General features: G+C 41.5%; 1 long non-coding RNA gene across 1 annotated transcript in view; it reads right to left on the bottom strand.

The window, feature by feature from the left end:
* Window positions 1–2861: 2861 nt before the first annotated feature.
* Window positions 2862–6000, bottom strand: part of LOC125615015 — a 58200-nt gene continuing 55061 nt past the window's right edge. Inside the window, exon 3 of the long non-coding RNA XR_007345578.1 lies at window positions 2862–3366. This is a non-coding gene — a long non-coding RNA (uncharacterized LOC125615015). The remainder of the gene's footprint in view (window positions 3367–6000) is intronic.

Genomic DNA, 6000 nt, shown 5'->3' with positions numbered 1-6000 from the left:
AGTAAATGTTCCCCCAAAGGCCCATCTGTTGAAGGCTTGCTCCCCAGTCCCTGGTACTATTGAGAGGCGGTGCAACCTGTAGGTAGAGGGATCCAGTGGAAGGAAGTTAGGCTATTGGGACCCCAGCCCCTTCCTCTTTCTTTCTTTTCGTTTCTCTGCTGCCATGAGGTAAGCAGGCTTCCTCCACCAGGTTCTCCACCATGATTCACTGTGCCACACAGGGACAAGAGACTATGGATGGACACCTCTGAAACCATGAGCCAAAATAAACCTTTTGTCCCTTTCGGTTGTTTCTCTCAGGTATTTTGTCACAGTATTCTCTCAGGTATTTTGTCACAGTATTGAAAGACTACCATAACATTATTACATGTAAAAAAAAAACCGGAATAGTACTTACTGAACATCATTAAATATATTCAGTCTACGTCCAAATTCCATAAGTGTCTCATAATATTTTTTTCATGCATGGTTTATTCAAATAGCCTTTTAAAGCTTTCTGAACTAGCCTCGACTTTCCAATGTATTCTGGTCTATTTTTAGCACCCTGTACACACCCCCTGCACACTCACTTTATTCAAGGAGTTTTAATGGTACTTTTCCACTTCTTGATCAGGTGGGAGCTGTTTTACATGTTTTAAGCTATTGACGGGTTCTATCGAACTTCTTGCATCTGCACTGTATTTAGCAGAAATTCCTTCAAGTTGTTTCCATGTGGATAATACCCTTCCCTACTTTGCAAAGCCAATGCAGATTGTTTTGCTAATTTTTCTGAGTGAGGGAATGGCAGTTCTATGGATCTTTGGAAGGGGAAAGGGATTAAAAACATGTGCTTCACCAGTCATCCTAAACTGAAAAGATTTAGTCTTAAAAGATTTATAGTTACTCTTCATTTTATAACCAGTTAAGTAAGCTTATAAATTTAAAACAGAAAAAAGAAGTATCCACTCTTCAGAGTGCTACCCAGTCTCCTTCTTTATAGAGGCAATAGAGACTTCATTAATCAAACTTTTTTTTTTTAAAGATTTGTTGAACATCTATCATGTGTCAAGATTCGTGTTAAATGCAAGATTGTAACTCAAAGTGGATCAAGGAGGTAGGCATTAGGCCAGAGACCCTGTGCCTATGAGAAGAAAAAGTGGGCCCAACTCTCCATCATTTTGGCTTAGGAACCAAATTCCTTAATAAGACTTCTAAAGTGCAAGAAGTAAAATCAAGAATCAATAAATGGGATGGTATCAAACTAAAAAGCTTCTTCACAGCAAAGGAGACAATTAAAGAACATGAAGAGAGAGCCCACAGAATGGGAGAAAATCTTTGCCAACTGCACCTCAGATAGAGCATTAATCTCCAAGATATATAAAGAACTCAAACAACACCAAAACAACTACACAAACAAACAAACAAGAAAACCAACAACAAATGACACAGTTGATAAATGGGCAAAGGAACTGAAGAGGCACTTTACAGAAGAAGAAATATGAATGGTCAACAAATATACGAAAAAATGTTCAAGCCAGGCATGGTGGTGCATGCTTGTAATCCCAGTGGCTCAGGAGGCTGAGGCAGGAGAATCCCAAGTTCAAAGCCAGCCTCAGCAAAAGTAAGGCACTAAGCAACTCAGTGAGACCCTGTTTCTAAATAAAAATACAAAATAGGGCTGGGGATGTGGCTCGGGGTCAAGTGCCAGTGAGTTCAATCCCTGGTACCATAAAAAAGGAAAAAAAAAGTTCAACATCTCTAGCAATTAGAGAAATCCAATTAAAACCACCCTGAGATTTCACCTCACTCTAGTAAGAATGACAATTATCAAGAAGGCAAGTGATAATAAATGTTGGTGAGGATGTGAGGGAAAAGATATACATTGCTGGTGGGACTTCAAATTGGTGCAGTCAATCTAGAAAGCAGGATGGAGATTCCTCAGAAAAATTGGAATGGAACCACCATTTGACCCAGTTATCCCACTCCTCACTTTATACCCAAAGGACTTAAAAACAGCATACCACAGTGACACAGCCACATCAATGTTTATAGAATCTCAATTCCCAATAGCTAAGCTATGGAACAAGCCTAGGTGTCCTTCAACAGATGAATAGATAAAGAAAACATGGTATATACACTCAGCCATAAAGAAGAATGAAATTATGGCATTTGCTGGTAAATGGATGGAACTGGGGACTATCACGCTAAGTGAAATAAGCCAGTTCCAAAAAAACCAAAGGTCAAATGCTCTCTTTGATATGTGGATGCTAACACACAATAAGTGGGAGAGCAAAGAATAAAAGCTCATTGGATTAGAGAAAGGGGAAGATAGAGAAGGGAGTTGGGATGGGAAGAAGAAAGACAGTAGAAGGAATTGGACAAAACTTTCCTATGTTCATATGTAAGTTATACTCCATATATGTATAATATGTCAAAATACATTCTACTGTCATGTACATCTAAAAAGAACAAATAAAAAGAAAAAATTAATGAACTTTTCAATTCACACATGCACACACACACAAATACCAGTTTGTACAAAAAGGAAGAGTCACAGTCTCTGACCTCATAGTTCTCACAGCCAAAGTAGCAAGAGAGTTACATACATGACTTACAGGGAAGGGTGGAATCCATGATGAGCCAGTGCTGGGAGCAGAGGATTCTGGGAGCAGCAGAGAGCGATTGGCTCTGCCTGAAGCTCCCATGTTTGGAAAGTTTTATGAAGAAGGTAGTATAGACACAGTGGGGCAGATCAATGGACAGTAGGCAGAGAAGCAGAATGTGTCCAGAATCTGTTGCTTCTGGACAATAAAAACATAAGGCTAAAAAAAAAAAAAGATGGTGTGAGATTATGAAAGTCTTTCATGTAAAGATCAGAAAATGTATCTCTCGGGCAAGTAGAAATCCATGGATATTCTTTAATACAGTATTGTGGCATGATTAGGAGTTCAATGAAATAAGAAAGAGCCACCAAATGAATCACTTTTGAAGCATTAAGAAAGGATGATAGAAACTACCCGATTCCAACTAACTCCACATCCAACCCAAATGTAAAAGTGTTCCAGATATAAGAACAACATATATATAGATGTGAGAAATCCTCTTTTCATTTTTACGATAACTAAAAAAGAGAGCACCAATAATTTTCACTGACCTTCAATCTTAAGCCTTAACTTCTTATCTCATGCTTTGATGGAGTAAAAGGAAATGCACTTCCCGGGTTCATATTTGATTATCAAGGGTATGCCCGAATAGAGCCGTGAAGACAGGGACCTCTAAGTGCTTCTACCCTTTTCCTTCTGGCTCTCGAGATTGGAGTTGTCCTCCAGCTCAGTAAAAGCAAGCATTTCTGCTGCAGGTTGCCATTATGTGTTTTTCTCTTGAAATCTGAAAAAAAAAAAAAAAAAGACAATGGTTGCCTGATCCATTTTTAGCTTCATTGGAGGGTCTTACCCAAATTTTTGGAATTTTTTTTCATTCCAGGAGAAAGAGTGTTTATGCCTTTTATCTTTATATATGCTACCTCATGCCCCAAAGTGCTACAGCATCCCACACTTCACTATTATTAAAGAATTTCAGACATATGGGCATTACTTTTTAGATACCAGGCTTTCTGCAGAAAAAACTAGAATCAGCTTCGAAACAATTTGGAATCTCTGGGTCTGTATACCTGGTGGGGAACATTCATGGCAACACTTTCAGAAGCTAGACTGTTCTTTCCAGCTAAGATACTTCCAATCTGCTTTCCTCAGACACACCATAATTCCATTGGGGTTTATCTCCAAGTCCAGAACCTTCCACAGGGCCGTGGAAGCTGTCCACTTCTTTCCCAGCCTTGTTCCCCACAGGCTCTACTAACGTAGAATATTGGATATTTACTCTGGTGACCCATGTGCATGGTGATAAGCCTCTTGATATATATATTTTTTTCCTATTTCTTTTCCTTAAGTACAACTCACAATTAAGTCCAAGCTTGTGTTTTGGACATCATGTCCCTAGAGCAATGAAGTCCAGCCCAAGAGCACCTGTTCCTCAGGATGGTAGACTCCTGCCTGCATTGCTCTTGATGAATTTCCTCTTCAAACCCTACCTAGAGTTCTAGATAGGGAAGAGGGATAGGGAGGGAAAGGGAGGGGGCAGGGGATTAGTAAGGATGGTGGAATGAGATGGACGTCATTATCCAAAGTACATGTATGAAGACACAAATTGGGTATCAACCTACTTTATATACAGAGATACGAAAAATTGTGGTTTATAAGTGTAATAAGATTTGTAATGCACTCGTCTGTCGTGTATTTAAAAAAAAATCCTACCTAGAGCAGATTGCTCTTAAGAATGTTTCACTCTCTGGCAGGATTGACTTTCCTGTATTTGAAGTTGGCTCTAAATAGAATGAGTCCGCAGCTTGCTTTCTTTCTTTCTTTCTTTCTCTCTCTCTCTCTCTCTCTCTCTCTCTCAGGGCATTTCTTAGAATATAACTACTAACCAAAGACAACAGGTTTAAATGCAAATAGTTGTGGACAAACCAGGGTCACGCTTAATCTGGAATCAAGTTGAAGAAATTTCAGTTGATAAAGCAATGAGTGTTGGCGTGGAAATCACAGGAGAAATTATGGACAAGGAGGAACACGAAGGGTTAATTAAAGACGGGGAAGAGCATGAGGAACTGGGTGTGACTGGCAAATTTGCAATCAAAATCATGAACTTTGTGAATGGTTGATTGAAACCCAGGGCCCTGAAGCAAGGAGTGTGTAGCTCAGGCGGTCTCATGGAGCAGAGCTGGCTGCAGGCTGGAGGGGCCCTTAGAAGGGAATCCGGTTCCTGAGTTATCTTCAATTGTCTGTGCAGAGTGGTGTACAGGAGACATTCAGGCAGGATAATCCCCAAATCCCAGAGACAATGGGGAGAGACCGGCCTTGGGCTAATCCTAGGAGACATATCTACATGCGACCTGACAAGGATGAGCTCCGGAATGTTCCGATGGGCAAGCAGGATGTCAGCATGGCCTCCGCAGATGACATCGGGGATAGGAAAGGCAGCTGCACACACATCCCTAGTGGAGCTTCATCCACCAGAACTGATGAGCCATTGTTTGCCTGCAGCCACATCAGCGTCCCCAATCCGGGCCTGTCATTGAGAGGTCGTGTTGTCCTTTGAATCAAAACTCCATTTTGCAGAGGGCGGCCAGCTTGTTATGTCATATTTACATAGTCTTTTCTCTTTTTAAGGAAAGATAACCGTATGCTCTTAAAAAAAATGATATCAAGCATTGAAAGGAAATTTTGGATCTTACTTAGTGAGACTAAACCTCTTACTGTGGTTGAATACAAATTCACCCTGAACTCGCTATATTGATAGACTATTAATAATCATAAATGCGCAGTCTGGCTGGGCACAATTCACGAGCCACTTATCAAGCAGAAACGAACTTTATTTTTAGAACACACACACTGCACCACAGGAGCTCTTCAGGAATTCCCTCAGAGCCCAACTGCCACCACCGGCTGCCCACAAGCCTCTCAACACCCCCCACTACTCCTCCTCTTGAGGCCCATTGGCTGGGTCACGTGGGCGGAGCCAAAAGAAGTCTCCCAATGAGCAGCTCCATGGTCTGAAAGGGCTGGGAAACAGCCCAATGAGCATCACCACAGAGGAGCCAATCAGCTGGCAGCTGGAAGTTTGCTGGGGCCCCTTCGGCTGAGGCTCTCAACAATAGCAAACACTTGTTGAAGGGACAGCTTATTGAAGGTGGCACTCTTCAATTTAGGGTAGACAGCCATTTCAGTTTGAGCTTTGTGAATGGTTGATTGAAACCCAGAGCTGGTAGGAGAAGGGGGCCCAGGCAGGCTGAGAGTGAAAAGGAAAAGAAGAGCTCACAGAGCAGAACTGGTTGCAGGGTAGAAAGGGCCCTAAGAAAGGAATTTGAACGATTCTCTGCTGTTTGGATGGTAGGGCAGGAAGCTGGGCATAATGGTGCACACCTGTAACCCCAGTGGCTTGGGAAGCTGAGGCTGGAGAATT

The sequence above is a fragment of the Marmota marmota genome, unplaced genomic scaffold, assembly GCF_001458135.2.
Source record: "Marmota marmota marmota unplaced genomic scaffold, marMar, whole genome shotgun sequence".
NCBI lineage: Eukaryota > Metazoa > Chordata > Mammalia > Rodentia > Sciuridae > Marmota > Marmota marmota.
The sequence above is the reverse complement of the archived record's forward strand: the minus strand, read 5'-3'. Positions and strand labels throughout refer to the sequence as shown.